The sequence below is a fragment of the Podarcis melisellensis genome, assembly GCF_964234715.1.
Source record: "Podarcis melisellensis genome assembly, chromosome: 1".
Taxonomy (NCBI): Eukaryota; Metazoa; Chordata; class Lepidosauria; order Squamata; family Lacertidae; genus Podarcis; species Podarcis melisellensis.
The window spans coordinates 76,739,169-76,758,600 of NC_138528.1; the positions used below are offsets into that span (position 1 = coordinate 76,739,169).

A 19,432-nucleotide genomic window follows, 5' to 3' on the forward strand; every position below is an offset into this window, starting at 1 on the left:
GACCCCAAGGAAGGATGTTTGTGCCTACCTTACTTTTACAGCATGGCTTGCTTGCTTGAGCCATAGAATCATGGAAATGTAGAGTTGGAAGTGACCCCGAGGGTCATCAAGTCCAACCTCCTGCAATGCAGGAATCTCAACTAGGTCATACATGACAAATGGTATCCAGCCTCTGCTTTAAAAGGAAGGTGAGAGTCCACCACCTCTTGTGGGAGTCTATTCCACTGTCAAACAGATCTTGCTGTCAGAAAGTTCTTCTTGATGTAGCTATATGAACTGCAAGCATATATCAACTCCATCACTAACAAGAAGTAAACAATAACTTGCTTATTTGGAAGCAAGCCTTACCATTTGCAACATCCTTACTAAAAAGTATGCACACTTAAGATTCCACCTGAATCCACTTGGAATTAAACCAGTGAACTAAGCCATTTTCTCCCAAAGCAATGGATTCAAGTTACAAGAAATGACATTCCCACCTGGATAGCTCGGTCAGTAGAGCATGAGACTCTTAATCTCAGGGTTAGGGGTTTGAGCCCCACGTTGGGCAAAGAGATTCCTGTATTGCAGGGGGCTGGACCAGACGACCCTCATGGGCCCTTCCAACTCTATGATTCGATCTAAACATCCTAGGCAAGCGATCAAAGGATTCTAGCCATGCAGTGTTATCCCTTGCATGTTTACTCAGAAGGAAGCCCCGCTGTGTTCAATGCGGTTGCTCCCCAACAAGCATGCTAGCAGAGGACCCCCCACAAAATAAGCATGACTACTCGGCCCCAGTAAGGATGCTCGCCGCGAATATGCAAAGTACACGTCCCTTATCAAGTCTTAGGGGCAAAGCTTCCAGGTAATATTGAAACCAAGAGTTGTTAAAACAGTGCAGGGGGCGGCGACACCTTCTTCCTGTCCCTTCCCGCCTCTCACCCACCTGGGTGGAGTCTCTCGCCTACCGGCTTCTTTTGTCCTCGGGCTGCAAAAAAGGTGGCGCCCCTCCCCTTTCCCTTACCCCCAGAGTAAGAGGAGCAAAGAGAGAGAAGGGGCTGCTCCCGCCAAAAAAAGCCCCAACGAAGCAGAGAGCCCTGGGTTCCCTCCGTTCCCGGGCCCGCGCTGCCTCCTCAGGTACTTCCAGGGATTCGCGTGAGTAACAGGGCCTCGGGTTGCCCCGGCAACGGCTCGATTTGAATACGCGCATTACATAGTCATGGGCACGGCGGGCCCCGGAGCCAGTCACCGCCTCGGGGCCGGATTGGTGGCGAGGGCGCCGCTTTGCGCGTGAGGGGGAGGAGGAGCTGCGGAGAAGGTTTGGGGGCTTCCGCCCGCCCCGAAGGTGTTGCGTGGAGGAGGTTGGCTATGGGTAGGTCACGTCTGAAGCGTGTTCCCTCGAAAGAAAGTTGCGCTGGTGCAACCGGGATAGTCCTTGTCCGGATAAGTGTGCAGGCGAGTTGCAAGCTTTAAATCAGAGGGGTTGTGTATTTGTCCTTTTTCTCCAGGAAGATCTTTCCTGCGGGCTACGAAAAGCTGATCAAGAATCTTCTGTATGGAGACCGCGTGATTGAGACGATTAGGTGGGCAGTTTGGGTGCTGGGAAGAGGGAGCTGTACGTTGCTTGAAGGAAATGAATGTGAGAGTCTGTAAAACGCGGCAAGGGAAAATCCCCACAGGCTTGTAGGAGTGCCTTTTTCCTCAAGAGCAGTTGCTATCCTGGTACACGTGCTCCAAATGTGTGGTCGTGCGTGTAAGGTTGCACTGACACTTTAGATCTAATGCACAAGCCTAAATTTACAGCCTGGAAGGTTGTACTATTATTTTCTCTCCACATATACCTACTGGGAAGCCATTCTCTATGCAACATCAATTCCCTAGCATGCATTGAAGCAAGCTAGGGTATGTGTGGTTGTTCACACATACATAAATGGGTGCCTGCATGTACAAAAATATAATACAGAAATTGACCATGAAACCCCTATCCACAGCCTTAAAGGAGAAGAAATCTCTGAGTAAAATCACACTTTGTGTTGGAACAACTCTTTCAGAGTGCTCACAAACACAAGCATTAAGATATGCTTTTTTTTTTCCTGCTCTTTTTCTCTGTGCGTGTTCATGCAGCCTATTAAAGAAACAGCTGTAACTTGCTAGCACAGCATCCCAGAAGAGTCATTTAGACTCTGAATTATTGCCACTGTGTAATACCACAGGGAGGTGTTTTCCAAGGGAATGCAGAAGCCTGTAAGATCTGTAGACAGTAAAGCTGTACGATGATAAAGCAAATTCCCTCTGGAGCTGCAATAGAGGACAAATTATGTCACGCTCAGATGACTGAATAAGATAGGCATGGCCTGAGAAAGCTAAAGAGCCGATTCTGAATTTCTGAAAACAATAAGATAGTGAAAGAAGATAGTGACTTGAAAATAAGAGTGTGTTTGTGTGTATATATAGCATGATTAACCAACCCAGACCCTGCAACCATCATCTGAGGCCCTTTGTGTGCCTCCTCTGTGAGAGGTCCAGAGGGCAGCAACACAAGAATGGGCCTTTTCTGTAGTGGCTCCCCACTGTCCCCATGTATGCTTGCCTGGCACCTTTATTAGATATCTCTAGATAGCCTGAAACACACAACATTGCTGAGGGTGAATGGTTAAATGCTTTGTCATGTGTTCTGTGGAATGAGTACAATGTTAGGGTAATAGATGCAGAGTGGGACTCGCATAACACCATTGTAAAATCCTTCCTAATATTACATGGATACCAAGTCTGAAATTCATATATATATATGTCTTACTTTATGGGAATCCAGCAGCCTCAGTCTCCTTCTATAATATATCATTTAGCAGGATACAGAGCAAGTGTGATGCATTTAATTCTCTTTGTGATCATATAAGCTACTCCACAAATCCCTCTGCCAGTAAGCTGTGATGATTAAAGAGCTTACTGCGGGGAAACTATAGCTAATACTTTCTTTTCTTAAATAAAAAAGTGTTACTAATGAGTGCTGGGAAATTACTCAGTGTTAGTGCCTCAGCATCAGATGAACATCTTAGTCATACGTTTTATATGGGGCAGCAATCCAATCATTACCTGAATTGACAAAGTTCCTTTTCGTGTCAAGGAGTTTTGCTGATCAGGAGAAATTCAAAAAACATGGTTTAGAGCAGTGTTTCCCAACCTTGTGCCTCCAGCTGTTTTTGAACTACAACTCCCATCATCCCTGACTAGCAAGACCAGTGGCAAGGGATGATGGGAATTGTAGTCCAAAAACAGCTGGAGGCACAAGGTTGGGAAACACTGGTTTAGAGTGTCATGACTGCTGTGATGCATTACCTATTGCTGATCTCTTCCTTACTCACAGGAAAGAGCCTCTGTCATCATGGTCTGGATGGGAGATAGGGCAGGGTTGGGGAACCTCAAGCCTGATGGCTGAATGTGGCCCTTTGGGCCTCTCTCTGGCCCTCAAACCTTTTTCCTCAGGTCACATACTCCACTGCCCTGCTTTACATTCAGACATGAAGCTCATTGTGTGACCTTAGGCCAGTTGCTGTCTCTCAGCTTAACCAACATCAAAGTGTTGTTGTGGGGCTTGCATGAGAAGAGTGTATGCTACTTTGGGCTCCTTGGAGAAAAAGGTGGGATATAAATGCAATAAATAAATAAATAAATAAATAAATAGGGCATTTTTGTGCTACAGTGCAACAAAAGTGGGAGATCTCCCCCAGACAAAGGGAAGGGGGTTTGTTGTGGGGAAGGGGGATTTGGCAAAAAAAGTGAACATAGACAGGGATGGGGAGCATAGGCAGCGGAGTTGAAGGCCATTAAATGCAAGAGATGCAGAGGATCTGTTACTTTTCTATGCAGAAGTCATATATATATATATATATACAGGATAAGCATTATAACAACATTTGTGATTGGTGGGAAACATTTTAGAGGGTTCAGATGTGTTGCATAATGTGAAGTAGGCTTACGTTAACTTGTTCCTGCCTACAAACAGTGTTTGCCCAGGACTGTGTATAGCTTTCAACACAAATCCAAGTTACACAGTTCTGCATTGCACCCTGCACCCAGCCTGCACTGTAATGAGTTGCTGTTGTTTCATCACAGTGAGTAGATTCTACGTTCACAAACAGAACATCACACAGGATTTTCCCGTGCCACATCACACCTGCTCATGAATAATTTTTTTCCTAACTTCTGATTAAGCCTAAATTCTTTCCAGAAGTTGGGGAAATTATTAATTGATGGCTGCAGAGATGTGTGCTAAAAGCTCTGCACTTTACCCATCCTTGTCTCTTGTTGGTAACTAGCCTTTTAGCTTGACCCCTATCTCTGGTGCATCCTGGCAAGGGCTGTTATTGACACAAACCTGGCTTGCTAGATGATGCAAAGCTCCAGTCTCAGCTTTACTCACCATAGCAACCTATACCTTATGATCAACATTATTCTGTTTCATGAGCTGGGTTGCCATGGCAAAGTCCTTGTATCATATTGCAAGGTGATTATAAAAGGAAGCACTTTGCTTTTCCTATAATATATATATGACAAAATGATCAATTTTGATATCTGCAGCAGATCAGCTTTTGAGCTGCTTTGAAGCAATCTGTAAAGAGTTGCTAAAAGTTTTCTTGGTAAAGTAGCCACAGGTAACATATCACACACCAAGTGGATATGTGAAAAGAAAAGGCTGGAGAGGCTGAGAGCATTTTCACACATTACAAGGAGCATTAATTCAGCTTCTTCACTCTGTACATTTTGACACTTGTAGACGTAGCTCAGTGGGGAGATGACACGTGCACACACATCTAAATTAATGGGGGATATGCTTTTAACTTCACTGGTGAAAATAGTGTTAAGTGTTAGGGATCTGTCCCACGGAAAACCCACAGAGGGGCTGCTGGGGAATCTGATAAGAGTCATGGTGATGCTAGGACCCAATCAGAAAATCAAATTATAATTTGTCATAGACCCTGCACATGCTCAGAGCAGGGCCACTTGAACAAGTCAGATGAGGACAAGAAACCTGAGCAAATCAACAAACATTCTCACAATGGTAGTGGTTGTTACTCCTGTTGTGTGGCATTCACAGTTCTGTAGAGAAGCATGTTGATCTGTGGTTGAAATACTCTGGAAGGAGTTTGTGTTCATCATGAAGTTGTTTTTATACCAGGGTAATGGCCTTGAAATAACAATCTATTGAGCTTTGATTATTTATTTATTATTACATTTATATTTATATTCCATTTACCTTTGCTCCAAGGAGTTCAAGATGACATTCATGGTTCTCTTCCTCCCCATTTTGTCCCCACAGCAGCCCTGTGAGGTAGGTTAGACTGAGAGATAGGTGACTGGCCCAACATCACTCAGTGAGCTTCACGGCTGGATTTTGAAAATGATCCTTCATTACGTTTATCAATCTGAAAGTCTTAAATTTGGTTTTAGAAAAACAGGTGGAATTCTGACGGGAATGGTTTATATAAAGTATAGAAATGGCTGGTAATTAGAACTAAAAGTAACTCTTGCTCCAATGATTTGTCTTCTAATGAAAGTTCAGACCTGCTGGTCTGTCCTAGCAACCATGTTTGTGGTGTGTGTGCTTATAGCCCTTTAAATGAGTTGACTCACACTATCAGTGTGTGTTACCATAACCAGACAATGTGAGATGTACTTATTTATTTGAATCCTTTTTGCAGTCAACGCCAATAGATCAACCAAGAGCCAAACTTGGGACATTTCTCCTTCCTCTAGAATACGTTGATATTCCTCTATCCTATTCATCATCTTCCTCTTTGTCAAACATGACTAGCTAAAATAGCTATGTGTTGATGTCATTTTCCAATTGTCCTGGAGAAGTTGTGTATGGCAACCTAAATGCTCACAATAAATGGCTAGGACAAGGCTGGACTGGAATAAGAGCAAAGTGGTATGACATACATGCATATGCTTGTGAAGAAACACCACCCTTGGCATTGCTCAGCAGAAATTTACAGCAGCATCTCTCTAAGAAAGCTCTTTGGGAAGCTGTTGTACCATTGTGACTGATTTCTTAGATAGTAAGTCCTTAATTCAGCTCTTGCCTTGGCCATGAACTCATAAGGTAGCCTGCGTTTAATCCTGTTCTCTCAGGATTCTCCAAGTGAGTTCAAAACTACTCTCTTAAAATGTTTCTTTCAAAAAAAAAATCCCTCTTTTGCCAGCATAGGAAAAGACCAAACTTTTGGTAAGTTAAAAACTTACAAACTCTCTAAATTCATATGCTTCAGAAAAGTTGTATATGCAGTAAAACCTACCTTAATTACAAAGTGATGAAAGTTCCTAAACCATTGGTATAGGAACTGAAGAGTGGCTTGTGAGAGCCATGTGACTGAGCTGGAGCAACCAGCTCAAACCTCGTTCCATGCTAAGCTTCTCAGACTCTGGGAAAATAAAGCCTTGATTACCTAACTCCTCCCAAGGTGAGGGGAAGTGGACATAGCTAAGCCTGGCAGCACAGCTTACTCTATGGTATTAACCCCTTCATGCATTAATAAGACTTAAGCATGTTGGTTATATGAGGCTGGTTATCTCACAGGCATGACCCACGCTTTCTTAGCCATACTCCTGCCCTCTATAATATGGGTATAATAGTGGTAGATTTTATCTGCATTGATATTAGTATAGTAAGTTTTAAAATGTTTACAGTAAAGAATAAACATTTGGGTATGGAAAGACCTTGAATGGGAAAAATCATGGACTATTGTCTTTGCTGCTTCCTCTTTTGGGGAGGCGGCGGAGGTTACATACTATTCCCCAATCACAGCGACACTAAAATCCTGGATTCCAGGACTGCTTTTTTATGGGGCAGCAATTACTTCTGCACCTAGAAAGATCATCATAAAAAGCTTAAAAACAAATAAAGACAATGTCGTCTACAGGTGTTTCACTCTAGCATCCATCTTGTTTAATTGTCTAGATCTGCTTTCTTAAATGTCGATCACTGCTCTGACTTAATTAATTGGTTAAAAGACTGAAAGCGTTAAGCAGACTGGTGTATCCCAAGACTAATGAGAGTAGTGCATGCACATTTTGTCTCGTATATTGGGTTCCTCAAGTGCTAGAGACCTCCTTTTCTTTTTCTTTTTTTAGTGAAAGCTGGGAATCTAGGGATTATGGTTTATCTAAGCATGTGTGCAGACACTGACCTCTACCCACAGATGCCCATGTGAAATGATTTAAACATTTATCATGTGCTATAAAAATTAAATGCATGAAAGTCAAAAAGAATTTGATTTATTTGTTAAGGGCCAATTCACTTTGACCTTATTATTTTTGTTAGATTCCTAAGGGACAGTTCTGAAAACACTCTGCTTGGTTTCAGAGCGAAAAGCATGTGTCCCATCTGTGAAACATTATGGATAAATGCTGCAGGACTGTAAAAGTATATCCTTCAGCAGAGGCGTGTGTTTGTATTTTGTGGGTGGGTGTGGGTGTTTAAATCAAAACAGAATAAGGATTCCTATGGACTATTACTATTTTCCAAGAGGGATTCAAGCACATACCAGAACTTTAGGTTTATGTAGTTAAAGTGGACTAAAGAATTCTGTCACCCTAATGCATCAAATTTTCTTTAAAAAATAATCTGGCTTCTTGCAGTTTGTAAAGTGATGGGGAAATGCATTGAAAAGTGTGGGATGAACAAATGTCTGATGAGAAGACGTTTAAGCACTCTGCAGGCATATCAGAGTGAATGCAGGATGAATCCTCATTGTAGTATAATGCCTTTGCAAGCAAATCTGAACAAATGCTCAGTAAAGACCGGATACTGTATAATATAACCTCCATGTAAGCTTTGTGCAAGCAAGTCAGGATGAATGCCCAACAAGCAGGGCATCCAGAGTGGCCTTAAAATAATTCTGTGCAAACTTGATTCAAATTTTGTATTCAGACACCTAAATTCTGTAACCTGTACAAATTATGCAAACTATCAATATTTGCATGGGCTTCCTATATTTAGATAACTAACAGTGCTCTCCTGTGTGGGCCTGTTCAGAAAATGCAAATCCCATTGATTTCAATGGGGCTTATTCCCAGATAAGTGTTTAATAGTATTACAGCCCAAGCTGCAGTCATATGCAAACTTATCTGAACATAAGCCTTATTGAACTCAATAGGATTTACTTCTGAGAAGTTATACACAGGATTGCACAGTAATTTTGTTAGCCTTTTGGCAGAACAAGGAAGTAAAATCAGTTCCCCAGTCCTGCCCCAGCTGCTGAGATTTTGTCGGGCATCACTCACAAACTTTCATGCCAATCTTCCCAGCCCAGAGGGTTGGAAACACACTTTGAATGAATGATGAAAGACAAGGAAAGAAAACCTGAGTTTCTCTGTGACTGAGTTCTACAACCAATGCCATATCTCATGCTCCTACGGCAATTATGCAGGATTGTGAGATATCTTTTAGTGAAGTGATTGGATTGCAAGCTCCTAGGTTGCAGTCCTATGTATATTACCTGGGAGTGAGCCCCATTAAACACAGTGGGACTTGCTTCTGAATAGCCTTTACACTATATGAGAGCAGGGACTATCTCCTTTAAAGATACATGGTTGGTGTTGAACCAATACAGCCTGATCTGTACCAAGGACTTCAAACAGCACTGTAGTATAGTGACTGACAATGTCAGCGGTGAAGGGGTCCAGTTCAAAACCTGTTTCGGGCCACAAATTCCTTAGGTGACTTTAACCAAGCCATTACATTTTAATTTCAGTTCCTTCCTCCATCTGTAATAGAAGATAACAAGTGGAACCTCGTGAAAAAATATTCATGGATGAAGGGTTGGAATTGACTTGGTGGAAGCACATCCTCTGCAAATAACCAGCCATCCTTTACATTGCAGTCCCCCCTCAGAACGTGAAAGAGCCCTTTCTTGAGAAGGAATTGGGCTCAGAAGATGCAGTTCACTCCACAGTTTGAAATTAGGAAGATGTGTTATTCTGTGGCAGCCCATCGCTCCCTTAAGCTCAATATGGTCTTCCCCAAAGGTAAGGAATCCTTTTCCAGACGAAGAACCACGTTCTCTTCAAGGCAATCCAGCAGCAGCTGGAAGCAAAAGAAAATGGGGCAAGAAGCAAACATGGACAAGAGGAGCAGATTTGCCACTTAGGTTTGTACTGTCGGCTACTTTTCAGACATGCAAAAGCCAGTGATCTCTGCACACACAGCCTCTCTATCTAAGACGTCTTATCAGCTCAAGAACAGATTCCAGCCAGGCTGAAGCACTTGAGGAGGGTGTGGAGCAGGACCAGTGAGGATGTGACTGGATGAAGGGGCATGGCCCTGAGGGGCCAGGCAGAGATGGACCCTTAGTCTGAAATTCCCCCATTCTTGGTCAACACTAAATGGCAATCAATTTCAGTCTTTTCCAGGTTCTAGCCTTATGTGAAGATACAAGGAACGGAACCTGGAATTGTTTACATGTGAATCATGTGATGTACTACTGAGCCACTGCCCTGCTCTACACAGGTTTAAGTCTAAGCTCCACTCCTAGCCTGCTGAGAGCCTGAAAAACACTCTCTGTTGCCAGCGTTTAGAAGGAGCATGTGGGGACACCCACTTTACCAGTATGGGAAGTAATGCTTGTCTGTGTCAAGAATTTCTGAGCTAATCTCAATTGGTACTGACATGCTAAATATTGTTGTTTTTATTATAGTAGACATGGCAAGTATGAGGTCTTTGGTTGATTTGATTGACATCCTATGCCCTTTTAAAATGTGGGTTTTTGGGGGGTGGGGTTATTGGGTTGTTTTTATTTTGATTATGTATTTTTTGGTTTTATATTTTGATTTTATTCTGTGAACCCCCTGAGATCTCCGAGTATAGGGCAATATATAAATTCAGTCAATCAATCAATTTGACTGACATATTAAGGTTAAGTTGGCAGTTAACCAGCTGCACTGCACAGTAGTCATGCATAACTGGTACACTTCAAATTAGTTCTGTTCTGCAATAGCTTCAGAAGGAAAAATGAACAGAGAATCATTTCTAGAGGGTATTTTCACAATAAACGGGGAAACAGGTGTGTGCCCTTAAAAAGAAACAAACCCAAACCCCCAAACACAACTTTCATTAAAAGCTAGTGTGGGATGTATTATTACTAGAGCCATCAAGTACACCATTTTCCTGTTGGCAAGAATGGACACACAGGGGAATGTGGCTCCAGACAGGGAGGGCTTCCTGTCAAACCTGCTCTGGAGCTTCTTCTCCCTGTGTGTGACCAGGTAGATGGGCATGACCCTCGCTGTCCAGATAAAAGGGCTGGCCATGCAACCATCTCTCTCTTGGACTCTTACTCTCTTGCTCTTGGACTCTCCTGACTCTTAGCCAGTGCATTGCTCAACCTTCACAAAGGATGGAGCCCACAAGCAGAAAGTCTGAGATATGTAGCTCAGACTTCTTTTCACTGTAACCACAAGATAAAGCCTGCCTTCAGATTACTGCTGTGAACTGAATGTAAAATTTTATTCTTACTTTTAATGAAGATGGTGTTGTGTTGTTATTATTTTAAGAGGGAAATAAAGGGGACGTGGGTGGTGCTGTGGTCTAAACCACAGAGCCTAGGGCTTGCTGATCAGAAGGTCGGCGGTTCGAATCCCCGCAATGGGGTGAGCTCCCGTTGCTCAGTCCCTGCTCCTGCCAACCTAGCAGTTCGAAAGCACGTCAAAATGCAAGTAGATAAATAGGTACTAACCCTAACCCTTTACCTTTACCTAACAAATCATCAACTTGCTTCCAATAAGTTGCAATGGGAATGTGCTTTGCTGTTTACTCACTAGCATGAGTGAGGAGAGATAATATCAAAACCATATATCCTCTCCTACCTTCCTTACAATCCCACAACTAGATGAAGTAAAGTACTAATTACCCTGATATATCTGTTCCACACAAAAAATAACACTAGTTTTAGAATCACAGAGCTTCACAAATTCCTGGTTCAGGTTCCCTTTTTAAGGGAAATTTTTGTTTGCGTGATTGAGCCTTGAATAGTCACTAGGAAATCGTGCTCCGGTGGCGCGGCAGCAGCGGGAGGCCCTATTAGCTAAAGTGGTACCTCAGGTTAAGAACAGTTTCAGGTTAAGAGCAGACCTCCAGAACAAATTAAGTTCTTAACCCGAAGTACTATTGTATTATCTTTCTGGCAAATATACTTCTGTATATTCATGCCACCTCTCAAGTCTCCCCAAAGTGACTGAACCAAACAGTCCCTACTACACTAGCTAATAAAAGAGTTTGTAAAATTATATAGAGATGAGTCTAGTGTATATTGTGAAGCTTCAGGAGTTCATTTCATAAACTGTTCCTAAATCTTTCTTATGTAGCCCTAGGAGTGTTTGCCACAGATTAAACAGCTGTTACCTCACTTGTGGTTGTATTTTCACTAGGCTGAACTCTTGCTGATTATGAGCCCCATAAGATTTGGTTAAAGTCATTAGTTCTCTTTTGTGATTCTGTTTCACCCAATCTGGTATCTAGCAATCTGTGCCTTTGTAAATATGACTGTTGCCTTAAGACCCAGCTTTCAGAAAACAAAGCAAGTTTCTAGCTCTCATGGTTGCAAACCTATATAGGAGATCATGATGTGTCTGACAAAAGTGCCATTGTTCATTGAAGTCTTGCATGGCTATCATTTTCTATAGCCTCTAGCAATGTTCCTCTACCCAAGCATCCTTGCTGTTCATCAGATCTTTCCTTTGTAAACTACAGTAGTGTTTAAAAAACCCCAACAAAAACAAAGATAAAAAATGTTTAAGCATAAGTTCTACAAATCAAGCAAGTTTAGGCAAATCCAAATAATTTGCACAAAGTGGATTAATTTGCATAGGTTATTACATGTTCCCTTGGCATAGAAGGAACAAAAGCTCAAGTATGAAACCCTTACTTTCAGCCTGTAATAATTGGAATAGCCTGCAGTGTAATACTGAGGCATGATTAACAGATTATTGTACATCATATAATAATTACATGAAATGTGTCATATAAAAGTATAACCTACTTTAACGTAAGAGGTTCATGGAACTCAATAAACCTTATCATGCAATAAAGTGAAGCAGGCTGGTTTGACTTTATTTCATTTGCATATATACAAAGGAATGTGGCTACCAACCATGAGCAACAGTGGCAGACTATGGACAGACACCTTCATTTAATTATTTTATTGGGTACTCTCGATGTGACATTTATATTTTGTGTGAGGATCTGTTCCATCAGTGGGTGGGAGGAAGGGTGAATTTACAGGGTGTTCCTGTTTGTACAAGACTTGAAAAAGAAACTTTTTTTTGAAGGCTGCAGTTTACAGAAAGGCTGCTGTTTCCCTTTCTCCAGTACTGTACATGGGTGTAGCCAGGGGTGCAGCTGCCCCTCTAAATAAAGTAATTAAATAAAAATACTTAACTGACCAATTGTGTCGCAGATAACTTGGTTCTCCCCCCACTAACATAAAGCCTGCCCCCCATAAATCCTGGCTATGTCTATGCTCCAGTCTCCATCTTTCTATAGCACTGTGCAGATATTTTATTTGTACACAGATTGTTGGTGGTGGTGGGTATGACTCTGCTAACCTTACCCCATTGGAGAGCCCAATGGCCATATGTTAGAAATCACATGTGCACAGGTCCGCCCCACTGCATAGCTCTCAACATGAGTGAAGCCTATACACATTGGTTTGAGTTGGCCCCTGTTGTAATGGAATGTCCAATGTATAAATTTAAACATTTGTGTTTAAGGCTCTACATGTCTTAGGCACAAAATAACTGAAAGAATGCTCTGTCACAAGAGACTAGGGCCCTGCAGGACTTGACATCTTTCCGCAGGGCCTGCAAGACAGAGCTGTTCCACCAGACCTTTGGCCAAGGCACAGCCTGACCCACCCTTTTGGTAATCCTCGCAGAACTCTAGCCCAATGGTTGCCATTAATTTGATTTTGAATTGATTTTAGAATGAATTGATTTTAGAATGCTGTATTACTTTTACTGTTGTTAGCCGCTCTGAGCCCGGCTTTGGCTGGGGAGGGCGGGATATAAATAAAATTTTATTATTTTATTATTTATTATTCCCTTTTAAGTGCTGAGATCAGCAAAGGGGGCAGTCTCTGTGGCAGCTCTTTGGTTATGGAATTCCTTCCACAGAGGTGTGTCTGGAACCTTGCATTATATAGCTTCCATCACATGCTGAAGATACACATTTTTACCCTGGGCTTTGACATCTTAAATATGTGTTTCCAGGACCCAACTCCATTCCTGTGACTGTAATTCATTTTAATTTGTTTTTAACATTGAATTTTAACCCACCCTGGTATCTGATGTTAAAGGGTGGGTAATAAGACAACAACAGCCTCTAATATGCTGAGGGGCCGGGGGCCAGCTAGCATGTATATAATTAGAATGTCTGCATAGGGCTTGTATGCAATTAAGAACATCTGGGAAAAGTATCGTTTTGACTTTTTGCTTCATGTGTGAAAACAAATGCAGCTGGCACTAAAATTTAAGAGCGGTGGATTCGTTATCTGGTGAACCGGGTTCACGTCTCCACTCCTCCACATGCAGCTGCTGGGTGACCTTGGGCTAGTCACACTTCTCTGAAGTCTCTCAGCCTCACTCACCTCACAGAGTGTTTGTTGTGGGGGAGGAAGGGAAAGGAGATTGTTAGCCGCTTTGAGACTCCTTAGGGTAGTGATAAAGCGGGATATCAAATCCAAACTCTTCTTCTTCTTAATCACTTACACCTAACAATGGTTCTCTGGCTCTCTCCAATGGCCATACTGCCCTTCTGGAACCCTGTAGCCCCCTACAAGCAGCTACAAACTGCTATCTAGGTTGCTGTCTTGCAGTGCATGCCACAATGGTTCAAGGGCACATGATACAACCGCATTGCTGAAACTAAGCATGCCTGAATCTGATCAGTTTGTCACATGTACACTGCAATGAATTCCATGATGGAAGAGAATTGGGTATAATTTTACTGAAATAAATAATATGCTGTATAATTTTTAAAAAGTACACTGCAATTCATTATCTCTGTCCCTCAGCTGTTATAATAGTGGTCATTACTCTGCCACTCAATGTATAAAAACTGAAGTCAGTTCTTGAGTTATGACACTTTAGCGTGGCCAAAAAACAGAACAGAGGGTAGACCTTATGCAGAACAAGAGTACAGTACAATTAGTTTTCCATGGCTCCCCCTAACTGCTATGGGACAGTGTAAAGTGTTGGCAATCTGGGCCCTGGTTGAAAAGCAGAAAAACTTGACCCACACCCTGGGCACTGGGAGTAGAGGACAACTTAAGCCTCCATCCCAATGCTAGACCATCAAGTGTTAGGCTATCAACCACTTCTATGGGAAGAGAAAAAATCCGTACCTGCTACGCACATTAAGTGAAGCAGAGTAAGAGCAATCATGTTGCTGAGTTCTCATGATTCTGCAGGCTTAACTATCTATCTTATCTATCTATCTATCTATCTATCTATCTATCTATTTATCTATCTATCTATCATCTATCTATCTATCTATCCATATGTACCCAACTTTAAGCTGTAGCCTGAATGTGAAGTCCATGGATGTGTAATAATGACCTTCCTCTGCTCACACTATCGCCAACTTGATGGGCATTCTGCATGTTTGGTGAGCATATTTACATAAACATGCTTTGAAAGAATACACCTCCCTCCGCCCTAGTTTATCGTGCTTTAATTTAACCACGCTTGAATGCTCACACTCAAGGTTATGGGAATTAATTCAGAATCTTATGTTTTCAGGAGTAGGGTGGAGGTTACGGCAAAACGAAAGCTTCTGGGGGGAAAACAAACTTAAATATTGATTACTTTTGAGAATGTCCTCTAAAGAATCACTGGAACCTGCGCTTTCGTGCAGGGGAACGTTTTAATTAATTGACCTGGGCCAATATTGGGCGAACACGACGAGTTTGCGACAGACCCCTCGTTTCCTTCCTTTGTGCGACCCCCACTACGACTTTCCCCCAGGGCGGAGGCGGTCTTCCCGCGCCCTGTTTATTTCACAGCCTGGCAGCTCACGCCGTCCACCCCTGAGCAGGGAAAACAGACAACAGCGCAGGGACAGGCGCCCAATGGAAGCAGCAACGGCGGCGGCGGCGGCAGGATAAGAGAAAAGGCGGGGAGAGCGGAGAGACAGAGCACAGCCAGGCCACGTACAGAAAGCGGGCCTTTTGGGGTGGGGGAAGCAAACGCGGAGCCTGCTGAGTGGAGACTAAGGCGGGGGGAGCCAGGGATGGAAGGAAGCGCTTTGCTGAGCGGGAAAGGGAGAGAGCTGCACCCGGAAGAAAGGAGAGGAGGCTTCATTTGACTGGAGGAAGCGGAGAGCTCTAAAAATAAGCGTGGCAAAAGAAGAGGCAATTCCCCGCTCGCCGCTCGCGACGCCCGTTTCCTCTCCAAGCCCCTTCAGAACTCGCCGCGCGCCCAGGCCAAAGCAGTAGCAGCGCGGCCGGCAGGCGGGGCCCGGGGAGAAGGGAGCGCGGGGCGTGATTGACAGGCCCCGCAGCCCACCACGAGGTCGGAGGAGCGGAGAGGCCGCGGCGGGGGGCGCCGAGGTTCAGCCCAAGCGCCTATCGGCTGCTCCGGGAGGAGGTTGTGAGTGACGAGGGGGCGGGGAGCGAGCGGAGTTTGGGCGTGTGCTGCTCGCTGCCTGGGGCTCGCCTCGCGCGCGCACACACACATTGTCCAGGCTGACGACGCCGACGCCGTAGCAGCCGCCGCTCCCCGCCCTCCCGCAGCACAGAGAGCGCCTGGATGCTGGGTGCCAATGCGGGGAGGGCGCTGCGAGAAGGGGGCTCCGCCGCCGCCACCGCCTAGGTGGAAAGTTCACCACTGCATCGGGCCAGCGGGGAACTGACTTGGAGCAGCCAGCCCGCCTGCAGGCAAAGGGACACAAGGATCTGTGGATCTATCCCGGGGGGCTGATCCTCCCCCCATGCAAACTTTGCATTGCTCCCCACGCTGCCTTTAAAAGAAAAAAGCCCCACTGACTCCCCTGAGAAAAGCGCAGCTATACTCTACTGCCTTTGCAAGAAAAGTAGCCTCGTGGTGGGGGGAACAGCAGACGGTGAGTAAAACCCCTTCCCGCCCCGATTTATTCTGCTGTTTTGCGGGTGGGCGGGAGTAGTGCATTCCCCGAGCCGCCTTCCTCGGAAAAGTAATTTGTTGGCAGCAGCAAAAGAACAGGAAAGGCAACCGAGTGGTCTGTGGGGCGAGCGTCGCCCGTCTCTCCTCGCAGCCTGCTCAGGAGACGTTCCAAGCGCTGGGTGTAGTTCGCAGCAGCAAGCACTGCAGTGGCTCCGGCGGCGTGTCCCAGGGAGCATGTGTGGGGACAGCGGGGAGAGCTGCAGCCTGGCGTCGCAGAGCTGGGCTTTGCCGGCCAACAAAAAGGCGCGCTCGCCTGCCATGGACGCGCTCTCTTCCTGGAACGCAGCTGAAGCTGCTGCAGCTGTAATCCGAGTTTCCAAAGTGAGCGGGGAAGTCCAGCTCTGCCCCCCCGCTCCCCACGGCAACATTTTAAACGCCCAAGTATAAGAGTCGGTCAGGGACATAAGTGTGTGTGTGTGTGTGTCGGGGTGGGTTGTTGTCGGTAAGTTTGGGAGGCGTCCCTGGGAAAGAAGAGCCTTGAGGGAAGCGTGAGGTCATACATTCTGACAAGGAAGCAACAGTGGATGTGTATTGGGAAAATGGCCTCGTGTGCGTTTCTCTCTCTCTCTCTCTCTCTCTCTCTCTCTCTCTCTCTCTCACACACACACACACACACACACACACACAATATCAGCCTGCAGTGGGGTGCGCCTGTCTCCATGTAGACGGGGAGGGCAGGGGTGACAGCACTACGTTCGAGGGTGAGGGGTGTAGCCTCTTGTATTCTTCAGGCATGTGGTTGTATTCTTCATTCTGAGGTTTCTGACTCCTCCCCTTTGTTGTTAGTCCTTCACTTGTTACTAGCTGAACCTTTCGTAAAGATGCTTGCGTATCCATGCTTTAGGGATCCCCACATAGAGATTTGCAGGTGCGTGGTGTGATGCTTGTGTGCAGCTGAAGGGGTAACGGGGCAATACTGTCCTCCCCTGTCCTAGTCTAGTAGCCACCTCGTACCACAAGCTCTAAAAGCTGTGGACCTGCACATCTTGTTTGCACACAAGGAAGTAGGCGATGTGATCTCTTTCTCTCTTCGCTCCCCCTCCGCCCCAGCACAGTGTGCTTGTTGTCCTCCAGTCTGACGTGTTTGGGGCTAATGGAGGGTTAAGAATCACCTGCTTGCCTGCCTGCCCGCCTGCCTCCCTGCCTAGGTTTGCGTGGTCTCTGCTTTCTGTAAACACTTCCTGCCAGCCAAGCAAAGGGGGATATGGGAGGGGCGTTGCATCTTCCAGAAAAAAAAACAAAACCAGAAGCCTGCTCTGACTCTTCCTTTGCCTGCTTGTTTCCTCCTTCCAGAGTCTTTTGCTCTATGGCTTGCTTATTTATTTATTTTGCTAGGACTCTGAGTACCTCTGTGTTTGTTCTCGCATACTCTTCTGGCATCCATCTGCAATTTAGGGAGTGGTCGGAGATGATATGAAGTAAGTTTGTTCACAGCCGCAAATCTAGGTGGCTGCTGTTCTTTTGGCAAGTGCATAGAATAGCAGTGCCCCTGATTCCCTTGTTATAGTTTTGAAAGGCTTTCAAAACCCCTGAAGGGTCATGGAGGCGGCAGCAGTGAGGGGTTTTTTTTGTATAGAACGATGAGTGCTTTATATTCTTACTCCTTTGGGACCCCTAATCCTTCCCTTTGATCCTGTGTTGCTTTCTAGCCTGTAGCAGCCTCCTAGTATGACTGTGCACTGATTGAGGAGGGGTTAACATGGCTTCCTTCCTTGCTAGTTTATGCCACTCCCAGTGCTGCAAGCTGTCACTTGAGAATAGTTGCTGGGGGACTCTGGCTCTCGGAGTTAATGGTGGGCAAAATCCCAGGAGCCTGATGGCCCAAGATCTTAGAAATTCCATGCTGTGTGCCTAGGAATGTGAGCCCCCCCCCAATCCTCACCACCAAAAAAAAGAAGGGGGGAGCCCTGTGCTAAACACTGGCAGCCAGATTTTGAAATTGGCCACTGCCAAATCATTTTAAGCATGTTTCTGTCCTTGCTTGGGCTAAACAGTAATGTCAGCCTGTACTGAGCTATAGTCGGAATGAGCTTATTCCCTCTAGAAGCAGGGTGGGAGAGGTTCACATCCTGTTGTTAAAGACAAAAGTCATTCCAGACAGTGAGATCTGGCCACTGACTAAGTGTGTAGTAGCTCCCTGTGGGAGCTACTCAGAACCCACCTGTGAACTCCACCCATGGAAGCGGAAGGCACTGCTCCCTTGTGCCTTGTTGTTCTCTCTGAACACTTGACTTAATATCATTCTCATCATTCGGGTGACCCTGTTGGTGGGGGCCTACTAATATTGGGGAATCAAGAATGATTTATCATACTAAATAACAACAGTTGTAGCAGGGGGTGGAGAGTATGTAAGCTACACTAATGGCTCAAAAGCATGTGTGTCCTATTGCAGCTTCTTGTTGGAGATGGACTGATGTTTCACCCCTGTGCACTCTTCTTGGACCAAGTCGTGCATCGGATTGTGTTTGAATCTAGTCTAGCATTTGTGTTAATTTGGAAAAAAATGTCCTCTCTGCTTAGGACAGTCTTTTCTCTGGAAAATAACTGATTCATGGGGAAATGGTTGAAAATAAACAGTTCAAATCACGGCTTTCAGCTTGGTGACTGAAATAATTTAAATCACCAGCAAATCAGTAATTCCTCCTGATGCTGTCAAGTGGTGCTGGTGACAAATTGCTCAGCATCACAAAGTTAGAACTTTGCCTGGGCATAGTGGCTTATTTTAAGAGAGAGAAGCTGGCTCTCAAATCTATCTGAAAACCAAGTCATCTGCCCTCAAAAATTTACCTCTTATTTCTAGATGGTGAATACTAGCTGTAGTTTCTCAGATGTGAACCAACACTTTTCTATTCATGACTCTTTATCTGGATGTTGTTGTATGATGGTCCTGGTATGACCAAGCTGGTTCTCTCTCTGAGCCCTGGCTCAGATTAAGTCATGCACAGGCAGTGGAAGTTCTCCCTTGGTAAACAGGACTGAAAAATACAAATGGAACAAGACTTTTTAATGCGGGTGGTGGTGGTGGTAGGTGGGGTTGGAGTTGAGTTGAGTTGGGGAAAGCATTTTATTCTAATAACTTTGTGCATTGACACTACTTTGAGGACTGCTTCCCAGATATATAAATGTGGAAAATATGGGGGTGTGCACTTGTGGTGTAATAGGGAAGGAAATGAATTTGTCACTCTTTGCTGGCTCAAGGCTTGGAAAATGTAAGTTTCTTCACCAAGGTGGACATGATACACCATGCATGCACAAA

General features: G+C 44.7%; 1 protein-coding gene across 3 annotated transcripts in view; it reads left to right on the forward strand.

The window, feature by feature from the left end:
- Positions 1–1,330: 1,330 nt before the first annotated feature.
- HRAS (HRas proto-oncogene, GTPase) overlaps positions 1,331–19,432 on the forward strand; it is a 58,420-nt gene continuing 40,318 nt past the window's right edge. The window contains exon 1 of one of the 3 annotated variants that reach the window (XM_081919813.1): positions 1,331–1,354. The gene's annotated coding sequence lies outside the window, so the exon portion shown is untranslated. Of the gene's footprint in view, positions 1,355–15,165; positions 16,097–17,448; positions 17,595–19,432 lie in introns of those variants that run through there. The other 2 variants (XM_081919811.1, XM_081919812.1) reach the window with 2 other exon arrangements.